Genomic DNA, 14911 nt, shown 5'->3' on the forward strand with positions numbered 1-14911 from the left:
TCTCACTCCGTGTTGCTACACCCTCAATACTGCTGCAAGGACACTGTGCTCAGGGACACACACCAAGCTCATAGACTGTCCCTCTGGGCTGCTCCCTCGGTGTTTGTACGCACTTTTGTGTTTGCAATTTTGAACTGACTTGAATGCTCACAGAATTATTGCCTTGACTTACCCTGCCCTCAGCAATGTTTCCCCTCAACCAGAGCTACCAGGCTCAACCGCCTGCTGTATTGTCTTGGTGTTGTGGTTCTGTTCGCCGAGCTGGGACATTGTGTTGCAGATGTTTCGTCCCCTGTCTAGGTGACATGCTCAGTGCTTGGGAGCCTCCTGTGAAGCGCTTCTGTGATGTTTCCTCCGGAATTTATAGTGACTTGTATCTGCCGCTTCCGGTTGTCAGTTCTTGCTGTCCGCTGCAGTGGTCGGTATATTGGGTCCAGGTCGATGTGCTTATTGATTGAATCTGTGGATGAGTACCATGCTTCCAGGAATTCCCTGGCTGTTCTCTGTTTGGCTTGTCTTATAATAGTAGTGTTGTCCCTGTTGAACTCATGTTGCTTTTCATCTGAGTGTTTGGCTACTAAGAATTGCTGGTCATGTCGTTTCCTAGCTAGGTGGTGGTCATGGATAGAAACCGTTAGCTGTCTTCCTGTTTCTCCTATGTAGTGTTTTGTGCAGTCCTTGCATGGGATTTTGTACACTACATTGGTTTTGCTCATGCTGGGTATTGGGTCCTTCGTCCTGGTGAGTTGTCTGAGAGGGGCTGTGGTTTGTGTGCTGTTATGAGTCCTAGTGGTCCCAATAGTCAGGCTGTCAGTTCAGAAATGTTTTTGATGCATGGTAGTGTGGCTAGTCCTTTGGGTTGTGGCATGTCCTCATTCCGTTGTATTTCCCTTAGGTATCTGTTGAGGAAATTGCGGGGTTATCCGTTTTTGGCGAATACATTGTATATGTGTTCTTCTTCCTCTTTTTGCAATTCTGGTGTACTGCAGTGTTTTGTGGCCGTTTGAACAGGATCTTGATGCAACTTCTTTTGTGTGTGTGTTGGGGTGGTTGATTTCATAGTTTAGGACTTGGTCTGTGTGTGTGGCTTTCCTGTATAGCATTGTGGTGAATTCTACTTTCGGTGTTCTCTGTACCATCACATCTAAGAATGGGAGTTGGTTGTCCTTTTCTTCCTCTCTCGTGAATCGGAATCCTGTGAGTGTGGCGTTGATAATCCGGTGTGTATTCTCAGACGCACACAACAGACTACACAAGTATAGACAAGACATTGAGCTCCAAAAATCGTTAATTTTAAAAACCACCATTCAGGAATGGACCCGGACCATAGAACAGGCCGTCACCATAAGACAGAACAGAATCACACAACGCAAAAAAAAGACGGCACTAATAGAAAAAAAAGGCCAAACTAACACACAACAGAGAGGACACCACAAACCACTCTTGGGTTAGAAATCTCTCGGACAGACAGCTCACAGACATGGAAAGAACAATACTGGCCAAGGGTCTCAACTACAACCACAGGGACACCAAGACAGCAGACTTCCTAGCAGCACTAGAGTGCACACTCAGAAACAGTGGACTGACAGAAGTGACACAACAAACAGTGAGACAAAGTATCGTACCCCTGATAACAAGGAAAAGACAAACACATAACCTCAACAACAAGGAGAGGGAAGCACTAAAAGCACTAAGAAACGATAAGAACATAATCATACTACCAGCAGGTAAAGGCAGAATGACGGTCATTCTGGACAATGCAGAGTACATCCAAAAAGCGCAACAGCTATGTGCGGATACCAACACCTACCAAAAGAGGGAGTTATACCCCACCCCACAACTCACCAAGAGGATAAACAACACACTGAGGAACCTACAAAAAAACTGACAGATAACCAGGCTTGACCGACAGAGAATGAAATCTGAAAGCAACAACACCGCTAGATTCTATGGACTACCTAAAGTGCACAAACCAGACATCCCACTCAGACCCATAGTATCACTACCAGGGACACCATCACACAAACTGGCTAAAGAACTACAGCTGAAACTGAAACACCAGTTCAGCGGATCCAGACACTCTATACAGTCAACACAGGAATTCTTGGACATCATCAGAGATATACACATAGACAAGGAAGAAACTATGGTCTCATTCGACGTAACGGCACAGTTCACCTCTATCGACAAAACCCGAGCCAGGGAAACAACAGCCAACCTGCTGGACATTCAGAATAGACAGCAGGATGGGGGACCTATCAACAAAGATGGCATACTCAAACTACTGGACCTGTGCCTCACAACACACTTCACATTCAACAACCAAATATATGAACAAATCAACGGCACACCAATTTGCTCATCCATCTCTGGAATAGCAGAAGTGATAATGCAAAGATTAGAACAAACAGTCTTACCGCAAATTCAATCCAAACTCTGGGTCAGATATGTGGATGACAACTTTATAATCATTAAAAACACACCAGTTCATCAACGCCACACACACAGGAATCCGATTCACTGGAGAGGAAGAAAAGGACAACCAATGCCCATTCCTAGTCGTGATGGTACAGAGAACACCGAACGGAGAATTCACCACAAAGGTATACAGGAAAGCCACACACACAGACCAAGTCCTAAATGACGAAAGCAACCACGCCAACACACACAAAAGAAGTTGCATCAAGACACTGTTCAAAAAGGCCACAACACACTGCAGTACACCAGAACTGCAAAAAGAGGAAGAAGAACACCTATACAATGTATTCGCCAAAAACGGATACCCCCGCAATTTCATCAACAGATGCTGAAAGGAAAGACAACGGAATGAGGACATGTCGCAACCTAAAGGACTACCATACATCAAGAATACTTCTGAACTGACAGCCAGAATACTGCGACCACTAGGACTCATAACAGCACATGAACCAACAGCCACTCTCAGACAACCACTCACCAGGACGAAGGACCCGATACCCAGCATGAGCAAAACCAACGTAGTGTCCAAAATCCGATGCAAGGACTGCACAAAACACTACAAAGGACAAACATGAAGACAGAAGATCCGCATCCATGAACACCAACTAGCCAGGAAACGACATGACCAGCTATCCTTAGTAGCCACACACTGAGATGACAAGCAACATGTGTTCGACTGGGACAACACTAGTATTATAGGACAAGCCAAACAGCGAACATCCAGGGAACTCCTGTAAGCATGGCACTCATCCACAGATTCAATCAATAAGCACATTGACCTGGACACAATTTACCGGCCACTGCAGTAGACAGCTGGAACTGACAACCGGAAGCGGCAGATACAAATCACTATAAATCATAGAAGCGCTTCACAGGAGGCTCCCAAGCACTGAGGATGTCACCTAGACAGGCGACGAAACGTCTGCAACACAAATTCCCAGCTCGGCGCACAGAACCACAACAGGGAAGAGCTGCTTTCATGCAAATCCACATTTTGTATGTGGGAACTGCTTATTAAATCCTGACAGCAAAATCATCTGGTGAACGTCGTCCCGACTGCTCGAATTTCAATCTATTTTGTTTGAACAGATATTTCAAGGCCGCTGCATATCAGACAACAGGAAGAGATAAAGGATGATTTTGCACTGTGTCCTTCGCAGGGCCAGCTTGTCTCCCCAGGCACCTAAAGTCTTTATTGTGGGTCAGAGAGCTTCAAAATTAATAGAGCACTGAAGGAGGCCATTTAGACTATTGTACACCGACGAGCTCTCCAACATCACAACTTGAAAATGGAGAGAACAGAGTGTGTGTGTCTGTGTGCGTGTGCTTGAGAAAGAGAAAAAATAACAGGCAAAAAGGGAGTGAAGAGAGATAGAAGGAATGGAGAGAAAACGGAGTGACAGAGTGAGTGAGAACAAGAGGTATCAGATGAGGGTGAAGTTAGATCAGAAGACAGCATGAAGAGAAATACACAGAAATTATATTTAGAAACTCCCACAGACTGCAAGCCCTTTGTCTGGTGCCGTGCCCAGTGAGCGCAATGCTATCATCCCAGATCATTTATCACCAATAATATCACAGAGCCGGGATGCCGACGGCTGAGCAGGATCCAAAAGAACAATAGATTGGTTCCAGGGAGAAGGTGAATTAATTTAAATATTCTTGGCCAACAGGGACTTGTCGTACATCTAGACATTGTGTGAGAGACAGGGCGAGAGAATCTCAGTGAGGGGGATCACTGACAGGAGGGAAATCAACATTTCAGCTGTGGGTCAAATAATGACCGATAAAGTTTGAACACCTCGTACATGGTTTTGGAATTCACATTTCAATTCATATAGCTCCACATCGTAAGTGTATTTTAACAAACTTGTCTCTTTGTAGTTTTCATGTTTTTGTATGTACAGAAATGCTTGTTTTTGGTCCCTGTATTTTGTGTTGAATAAACACATATTATTACTGAGGAAGAAAGGACCTGTTCCAATGGGACAGTTTTCGTCTGAACAGTGCTGCGGCCAGACTCGGGGTGATTCCTAACTAAGGCTGGAGACAGATCTTTAAACTGATTAGGAGTGTGGGTGAGTGCGGGGTGGGGGTGCAGTTATAGGGTTTAATTAGCATGGAGGAGGTAAGAGTACAGAGCTCAGGAGAGGTTATTAAAATCTCCAGCACAGATGCAAATAGGGCAGTGTATGGAAAGTGTAAGCAATCAAACTTCAAACAAACTGGACAAACAAATGACAATGAGAAGAGGAACCGTCAATACAGGATTGAAGGGGTTATATCTGAATGCACGCAGTATAAGGAATAGAGTAAATGAGCTTGTGGTACAGATTGAAATTGGTAGGTATGTTGTGGTTCTGTTCGCCGAGCTAGAAGTTTTTGCTGCAAACGTTTCGTTCCCTGGCTAGGGAACATCATCAGTGCTATTGGAGCCTCCTGTGAAGCGCTGCTTTGATGTTTCTTCCGGTAGTTATAGTGGTTTGTTCTTGCCGCTTCCGGGTGTCAGTTTCAGCTGTAGTAGTTTGTATGTGGGGTCCAGGTCGATGTGTCTGTTGATGGATGTTCTTGCCGCTTCCGGGTGTCAGTTTCAGCTGTAGTGGTTTGTATATTGGGTCCAGGTCCATGTGTCTGTTAATGGAGTTTGTGGATGAATGCCATGCCTCTAGGAATTCCCTGGCTGTTCTCTGTCTGGCTTGTCCTATGATGGTAGTGTTTTCCCAGTCAAATTCATGTTCCTGAATGTCTGAGTGTATGGCTACTAGGGATAGCTGGTCGTGTCGTTTTGTGGCTAGCTGATGTTCATGGATGCGGATTGTTAGCTGTCTTCCTGTTTGTCCTATATAGTGTTTTGTGCAGTCCTTGCATGGCATTTTGTAAACTACGTTAGTTTGGCTCGTGCTGGCTATTGGGTCCTTTGTTCTAGTGAGTTGTTGTCTGAGTGTGGAAGTTGGCTTGTGTGCTGTTATGAGTCCTAAGTGTCGCAGTAGTCTGGCTGTCAGTTCTGAGACGCTCCTGACGTATGGTAGTGTGGCTAGTCCTTTTGGTTGTGGCATGTCCTCGTTCCGTGGTCTATCTCTTAGGCATCTGGTGATAAAGTTGCGTGGGTATCCGTTTTTGGCGAATACCTTGTATAGGTGTTCCTCCTCCTCCTTTCGCAGTTCTGGTGTACTGCAGTGTGTTGTGGCTCTTTTGAATAGTGTCCTGATGCAGCTTCGTTTGTGTGTGTTGGGGTGGTTACTTTCATAGTTTAGGACTTGGTCTGTGTGTGTTGGTTTCCTGTGTACCCTTGTGGTGAATTCCCCGTTGGGTGTTCTCTCTACTAACACGTCTAGAAATGGGAGTTGGCTATCCTTTTCCTCTTCTCTCGTGAATCGTATTCCTGTGAGTGTGGCGTTGATGATTCGGTGTGTTTTTTCTATTTCTGTGTTTTTGATGATTACAAAGGTGTCATCGACGTATCTGATCCAGAGTTTGAGTTGGATTTGTGGTAGGGCTGTATGTTCTAACCTTTGCATAACTGCCTCTGCTATGAGTCCCGAGATTGGTGATCCCATGGGTGTTCCGTTGATTTGTTCGTATATCTGATTGTTGAATGTAAAGTGTGTGGTGAGGCACAGGTCTAGTAGTTTAAGTATGCCGTCCTTGTTGATAGGTTCAGCCTCCTGTGTTCTGTTATGTCTGTCCAGTAGGTTGGCTATTGTTTCTCTGGCTAGGGTTTTGTCAATTGATGTTTTCTTATCATCATAGGTACGACCGTTTGTCTCACTGTTGTTGTGATAAGAAAACCACATACACATAACCTCAACACCAAGGAGAGGGAAGCACTGAAAGCACTGAAAAATGACAAGAACATAATCATACTACCGGCAGATAAAGGCAGAATGACGGTCATCTTAGATAAATCAGACTACATCAATAAAGCACAACAACTACTCGCAGACACCAACACCTACCAAATGAAGGATTCCGACCCCACACCACAACTCACTAATAGAATAATCAACACACTAAGGAATCTACAAAAAAACGGACAGATAACCAAAGCGGACCAGCAAAGAATGAAACCTGAAAGCAACAACACGCCCAGATTCTACGGACTACCCAAAGTACACAAACCAGACATCCCACTCAGACCCATAGTATCACTACCAGGGACACCAGCATACAAACTGGCCAAAGAACTACAACAAAAACTGAAACACCTAGTCAGCGGATCCAAACACTCCAGACAATCAACACAGGAATTCTTGGACATCATCAGGAATACACACATAGACAAAGAAGAAACCATGGTATCAATCGACGTGACGGCACTGTTCACATCAATTGACAAAACCCTAGCCAGAGAAACAATAGCCAACCTACTGGACAGACATAACAGAACACAGGAGGCTGAACCTATCAACAAGGACGGCATACTTAAACTACTAGACCTGTGCCTCACCACACACTTTACATTCAACAATCAGATATACGAACAAATCAACGGAACACCCATGGGATCACCAATCTCGGGACTCATAGCAGAGGCAGTTATGCAAAGGTTAGAACATACAGCCCTACCACAAATCCAACTCAAACTCTGGATCAGATACGTCGATGACACCTTTGTAATCATCAAAAACACAGAAATAGAAAAACACACCGAATCATCAACGCCACACTCACAGGAATACGATTCACGAGAGAAGAGGAAAAGGATAGCCAACTCCCATTTCTAGACGTGTTAGTAGAGAGAACACCCAACGGGGAATTCACCACAAGGGTACACAGGAAACCAACACACACAGACCAAGTCCTAAACTATGAAAGTAACCACCCCAACACACACAAACGAAGCTGCATCAGGACACTATTCAAAAGAGCCACAACACACTGCAGTACACCAGAACTGCGAAAGGAGGAGGAGGAACACCTATACAAGGTATTCGCCAAAAACGGATACCCACGCAACTTTATCACCAGATGCCTAAGAGATAGACCACGGAACGAGGACATGCCACAACCAAAAGGACTAGCCACACTACCATACGTCAGGAGCGTCTCAGAACTGACAGCCAGACTACTGCGACACTTAGGACTCATAACAGCACACAAGCCAACTTCCACACTCAGACAACAACTCACTAGAACAAAGGACCCAATAGCCAGCACGAGCCAAACTAACGTAGTTTACAAAATACCATGCAAGGACTGCACAAAACACTATATAGGACAAACAGGAAGACAGCTAACAATCCGCATCCATGAACATCAGCTAGCCACAAAACGACACGACCAGCTATCCCTAGTAGCCATACACTCAGACATTCAGGAACATGAATTTGACTGGGAAAACACTACCATCATAGGACAAGCCAGACAGAGAACAGCCAGGGAATTCCTAGAGGCATGGCATTCATCCACAAACTCCATTAACAGACACATGGACCTGGACCCAATATACAAACCACTACAGCTGAAACTGACACCCGGAAGCGGCAAGAACAAACCACTATAACTACCGGAAGAAACATCAAAGCAGCGCTTCACAGGAGGCTCCAATAGCACTGATGATGTTCCCTAGCCAGGGAACGAAACGTTTGCAGCAAAAACTTCCAGCTCGGCGAACAGAACCACAACAACGGACACCCGAGCTACAAATCTTCAACCAGACTTTAAATTGGTAGGTATGACGTGATGGGCATCACAGAGAAGTGGCTGCAAGGGGTCAGGATATTCAAGGGCATATATTCTTTAGAAAAGGTAGATGTCAGAGGGAGTGGATTTCCATTTTTAATAAGAAATGAAATTAAATCAATTGTAAGGAATAAAGAAGGTCAGATGGTGTAGAATTTGCGTGGGTAGAACTGAGGAACCACAAAGGAAAGAGAATCACAGTTGGAGACTTGCACAGGCCTCCAAAGAGTAGTCAGGAGCTGGGGGACAAGATACACCAGGAGATAGTAAAAACCTGTAGGAAAGGCAAAGTTATAGTGATCATAGGGGATTTCAATATGCAAGTGGAATCGGAAACCAGGTTGGTAGTGAATCGCAAGGAAAGGAATTTGATAAAATGTCTACAGGATGGCTTTTTGGAGTATCATGTGGTGGAGTCCACTCGAGAAGAGATGACACTGGATTTAATGAAACATGCTAGATAAGGGAGTTTAAGATGAAGGAAAACTTCAGAAGCAGTGATCAGAACATGGTTGAATTTATTCTACAATATGAGAGAGAAGAAAGAATCAGAGTTAACAGTATTTCAGCTGAATGAAGGCAACTGGAGAGGCAGAATGGAGAAGCTGGGTAGAATTGACCGGGACAGGGGTCTAGCAGGAAAGGCAGGAGAACAGCAATGGCAGGAGATTCCAAGGTTAATACAGGAGACACTGCAGAGATTCATGCTGAGTAATAGAGACAGGGTACAGGGAGGATGAGGCAACCAGGGCTGACAAGGGAAGTCAGGGATTGCATATAAGCAAAAGAGCGGTGAATGGCAGAGGAAGCTGGAGAATTGGTGCCAACAGAAGGCAAGAAAAAATAAATAAGGAGGGAGAAGGTTAAATATGGGGCTAACTTAACCACTAATACAAAGGAAACTGTAAGAGATTCTTTAGATATATAAACTGCAAGAGAGTAAAAGTGAATATGGACCACTGGAAAATGATACTGCAGAGACAGTAGTGGGAAACAAAGAAATAGCTGAGGAAATTTGCATCAGTCCTCAGGGTGGAAGACACGAGACATTTCCCAGAACTGAAGAGAGTGAGAGGGCAGTCCTGAATACGGTGGCCGTCACCAAGAAGAACATGTTAGAAAACGGAATGGCCTGAATGTGGATAACTCACCTGGACCAGTTGGACTACACCACAACCTTGTAAGCGAGATAGTTGAAGAGTTTGTGCAAGTGGAAGTGGTAATCTTTCAGGAATGACTAAAACCTCGAAAAGGCCAAGTGTCTGTCGACTTGCTAACATGACACCCCGTTTAATAACGGTGTTAGGCAGAAGATGTAAAACTGTAGACTGATTAGCCTAACCTTGTATGTGGGTAACATCATGGAATCCATCGTGAAGAATGGGATTTCTGAGGTCTTTGGTAAAATAGGACAGAGTCAGCATGTTTCATCAAGGGGAGGTCATGCCTGACAAACCGGCTAGGATACTGTGAGGGAGTAATGAGCAGATTGGATCAAAGAGAAACGATGGATATTATCCATCTGCACCTCAAGAATCCTTTGACAAGGTGCCATGCATGAGGCTGTTGCGAAAGATATGGGTCCATGGTTTTGGAGGTAAGGTGCTAGCATGGATAGAAGTTTGGCTGTCTAACAGAAAGCAGAGAGTGGGGATCAAAGGGTTCTTCTCAGGATTGCAGCCAGTGACAAGTGGTGTTTCACAAGAATCAGTGGTGGGACCACAACTTTTCACTTTGTGCATTCATTATCTATATGAAGGAACTGACGGCATTCTGGCTAAGCTTTCAAACAGTGCAAAAATAGATAAAGGGACAGGTAGCATTGAAGTGGAGGTTCGGCTGCAGGAAGGTGCTCTAGCACATTTCCTCAACTTCGCAAACCTCTGCCCTTGAACTACACCCTTCCAACTGCAACAAGTTAGAGCCTCTCTGGTGCTCGCCTTCCATCCCACCAACCTCAGGATACAACGTATCATCCTCCGCCATTTCTGCCACCAACAGTCAGAACACACCACCAGAGATATACTTCCTCCCATTCCTATCATCAAACTGCTGAGACCATTCCCTCACAATCTCTCTCTCGTTAGGTCCCCGCGGCCCCAACAATCCAACTTCCACTCCCCGCACCTTCCCTTGCCATTGCAAAATGTATGAAAGCTGTGCCAACACCTCCCACCCCACGTTCACCCATGACCCCAATGGATCCTTCCACATCAGGCAGAGAACATCCTGTGCATCCAAACACCTCATCTAGTCTGTCCATTTCTCCTGGTCTCCACTACATTGGCGAGACAGGACGTCAACTTGCAGAACGGTTCAGGGAACACTCTCGGACACCCAAATCCAACAACCCCACTGCCCTGTGGCAGAATACTTCAACTCCCCCTCCCACTCTGCCAAGGTCTTACAAGTTTTTGGCCTCCTTCACTGCCAGATTCTTGCCACCTGACGTCTGAAGAAAGAACGCATCATCTTCTGCCTTGTGACCCTGCAAACACACAGTATCAAGGACAATTTCACCAGTTTCTTCATCTCCCCTCCCTCCACCTTATTCGAGATCAAACCCTCCAACTGAGGACCGCCTTCTTGAACTGTCTTACTTGTCCCTCTTCCTTCCCATGTATCCACTCCTCCTTTCATTCTGACCTATCACTGTCACCACCTACCTTCATTGAGCTGTCACCTTCCAAGCTACCTTCCTCCCAGCGCCAGCCGCTCCCATTTATTTCTCTGGCCACTTCCGCCCACCCCACATTCCTGATGAAGGCTTTATGCCTGAAACGTCGAATCTCCTGCTCCTCTGATGCTGCTAGATGGGCTGTGCTTTTCTATGACAACACTTTTTGACTCTGATCTCCAGCATCTGCGGTCCTCACTTTCACCTGCTGAAGGACTTTCACAGGTTTGGAGAGTGAGCAAACAAGTGAGAGATGGAGTACAACGTGGGAGAGTGTGGGAACGCATTTTGCCAGGATGAATAGAGACATGGAGTATTTTCTAAATAGCAAGCCAATTCAGAAATCTGAAGTGCAAAAAGACTAGGGGGTTCCAGTCCAGAAGTCTTGAAAGGTAAACTTGCAGGTTGTCAGTAGTTAAGAAGGCAAATGCAATGATGGTATTTATTTCAAGAGCGCTTGGATATAAAAGCAGGGATGTACTCCTAAGGCTCTACAAGGCTTTGGTCATGCCACATTCGGATTATTGTGCGCAGTTTTGGGTCCCATATCTCAGGAAGGATTCACTGGTCCTGGAGCGTTTTCGGAAGAGATTCCAGCGCATGGTGCCAGGAAATAAAAGCTTAACATATAAAAAATATTTGAGAGCTCTGGGTCTGTATTTGGTAGAGTTCAGAAGAATGTTAGGAGGTCAACTGAAATTTACTGAATACTAAATGACCTTGGAAAGAGGGGATTTTGGGAAGATATATCCAATGGTAGGAGAGACTAGTACCTGGGGGGACAGTGTAAAGAGAAGACCTTTTCAAAAAATTATAAGGAGAAACTTCTTCAGCCAGAGGGCGGTGAAACGATGGAATTCACTGCCACAGAGGGCTGTCGAGTCCAGGTCATTGAGTATATTTAGGAGTGAGACAGATAGGTTCTTGACTATAAAGGGGATCAAAGGTTACAGGTAGAAAGTGGGAGAATGGGGTAGAGAAGCTTAACAGCCATCATGGAATGGCGGAGCAGGCTCAATGGGCCTAATGGCCAAATTTCTGTTTCAATGTCTTCTGGTTGCATGGTTAATATTGGGTCTCCTCATTCCTCATTGGAGATGTATCCTGGAATTTGATCACCATATGATTTATAAAGAATAAAATTCCAATACAGATGGCTGGGAAATATCATGTTCCCTCTATCCCGTCTCAGCAGCCATGCCCCAATATCATAGTCACACTACAATTAAAATCCAGTGAAATTTACTTCAATGCAGTTGATTGACATCGATAACATTAACAGCATGACCCTCACCTGCCATCTCTGATCCTTGAATAACCATCTGAATTGTGTGTCACATCATATTCTCTGTTAATTTATCCATGCCATTTGTCTGTTATCACTCATGTTGTCATAGGCAATTTTCTGGCAGATTATGGACTAGAAAAGTTCTCTACATGTTTTACTGACATTATAATCACAACACTGATCAGTAGTTACAGACTGTATGTTTCGATTTATAAACCGAGAAACTTGTTTATGTTCTGACAATCCTTTGGCATTACTGCCATACCTAAGGCAAATTGAATGATTACATACATTCAATCTACCATATCAAATATTTCTTCCTGTTCACCCCCACACACATATCGCATGCCAAATGTCTAAACTTTAAATGTTCTTTTGAATTTTAATAAAATCAATATTGAATTCAAAGGGGTTAAAGGGGTTAGCTGGAGCTATTTGTTCAGTGACTGTGATTAATATCAATCTCCGTGGATCCTAATTATGGCGTGAAGAGTTTCCGTCATTGAAAGATAAATGGGCTCTGTTCAATGTGCTATCCCACAGTGTGAGTAGGAACATCACTGACAGCACTAACAGGGATCAGCAGCTCGAGAGAGAGAGGGAGGAGAGATCAGGCTCTGAGAACATTAGACTGGAATGTTCCAACTGTGGATTAGAATCTGAGAACTTTAGACTGGAATGTTCCAACAATGGATCCGAATCAGAGAACATTAGACTGAAATCTCCCAACAATGGACAGGAGTTTATCCTGGGGTCTTTACTGGCTTTCTCGGCCTTGGATATCATTAGCATCACGGATCCAGGATATCCTTTGGATTATTCAAGGTGGTTACTATCCCATCCTTGCAATAGTTGGTGTTCCTGGTAAGTCATTATATTTGTCTACTAAACCGGGTTGAACTGAATTTCTGCACATGATATATAAATTTTGGAAAGTGCAAGTCAATGTCTTCAGTTCCAAACAAAAAAAAATCATTTCCTTATAAAATATAACTATCAAACTACTATTTATAAATTACTCATTGATATGCGAGAAGGACACAGAATGTTCTCAAACTCCATAATCCATTTTGTCCTTCACAGATTTACATATCCATGTCCTCCCCATCAACCAAGCCGGTCCATAACCACCATCATGAAATCTCAATCTCGTCTGCAGTCTCAGTGCAAGTTCTGAATGAACCATGATTTTTGCCTTTGCTCAACATGGATGCAACAGTTTCAAGTGCTTTCTAATCACATGTCCATCACTAAATAATTGCTCTTGAGGATGTTTGACGTGTTCTCTGCACGTGCAGGAAGACAGTTTATGGTGGTCAAGCCATTGACTCATAATCTAGAGCCACAGAATAATAGTCTGTTGGTATCTCATGAAGGAAAGTGGTGGAATTTAAAAGCAAACATTATTATTTGTGATAAAAACCCATCTGCTTGCCTGAAGTCCTTTAGGTAACTCAATGTGTCAACCTTCCCTAGTCAGGTTTCCGTGTGACTTCATTGATTAATATGTGGGTGTACTGCACCTTTAAACTACCTGACAGCACCAAGTCTTCTGAAAAGTAGATATACCTCAACATTTGGTCGAACAACTCGATTAGCTCATTTTCTTGAGACAAAAACAAATTCAGCCAAACAGTTTAAATTATACCCCAAATGACCCACCTCCAATCAAGTTTGAATGTAATATATTGGTAATCTTAAAAGCCAATGACACAATCCAATAGTTTGGAGGTACAGGACCGTGGAAAATTGAACAGTTGAGAGCAGAGCTGCCAAGCTACCAGCATGCAAAGACTGCCTGAAAAATAGCTCTCTTAAAAGTATATTCATTGATTAGTAACTAGTGAAGCTGAATCCCCCAGAAGAAAAGAAGACAGGAATATGGAGAAGAACCGAAAGCTTCCTGGTTTTGTGATAAGAAGTTTTATTTTGTAAATCTTAATTAGGAGTCTTATCGGACTCGTATTGTGGAGGGGGAGGGTCAAAGATAGGTTAGAGGAAGAAGTTGTAAATATTCGTTCGATTATTATTCTCTGTAACACTTTAAGAAATAAAGTTGTTAATTTTTGCTTTAAATAGTTCTTAGACTATAGAATTATCACACATTACTGCATTGGATAAATCTTTTCTTTGTTGCTGGTTTTAATTAAGCAGGAGAATTTATCCTGTATTGTAACGCTACAAACACCCAGCAATGTGTTTTACACTTTACTGTCCTGTGGAACAACTGAACCAGCCACTCAGTTTAAGATTGGCGTAACATGCTGCCCTGACCAGCGCTGCGTACATCCTGTGAGAGAAGAACAAAAGTCAAGATAGATCCCTTCCTCTACCTGTTTCCCGTGTTTGTACATCTCATTTCCATTCACGTAGGTGATCATTACATCTTTTAGGTGTATTCGGTCTCATTGAAGTTCTCCCCGAGTGTGATGCACATCTCCATAGGCAACTCTGATGTTGGCTTTATTGATGCTGACGTACAGATATAAGCAACTTATAAATTCCATGTCAGTCGTAGTGCATAGAGAAATAATGGCGTTTCATAACACAGGAAGGAAACAGAGATGTCGAAGTGAGAGAAAAGGATTATTGTGATCATCCCTGAGTGTGTTGAGGCAGTATTTTGGGTACTGCGGATAGACTTTCTCTCAAGTCTCACCAGACTAATCCCTGGGATGATGGCAGCATGAACAGTGAGTGAAGCTCAGTGAGAGAATAAGGCGATTGCATTGAACATTAAGGGGGATGTACAATCACTTCTGATGTTCTAAACAGACACTGTTATG

This window comes from Hemiscyllium ocellatum, unplaced genomic scaffold (genome assembly GCF_020745735.1).
Source record: "Hemiscyllium ocellatum isolate sHemOce1 unplaced genomic scaffold, sHemOce1.pat.X.cur. scaffold_118_pat_ctg1, whole genome shotgun sequence".
NCBI lineage: Eukaryota > Metazoa > Chordata > Chondrichthyes > Orectolobiformes > Hemiscylliidae > Hemiscyllium > Hemiscyllium ocellatum.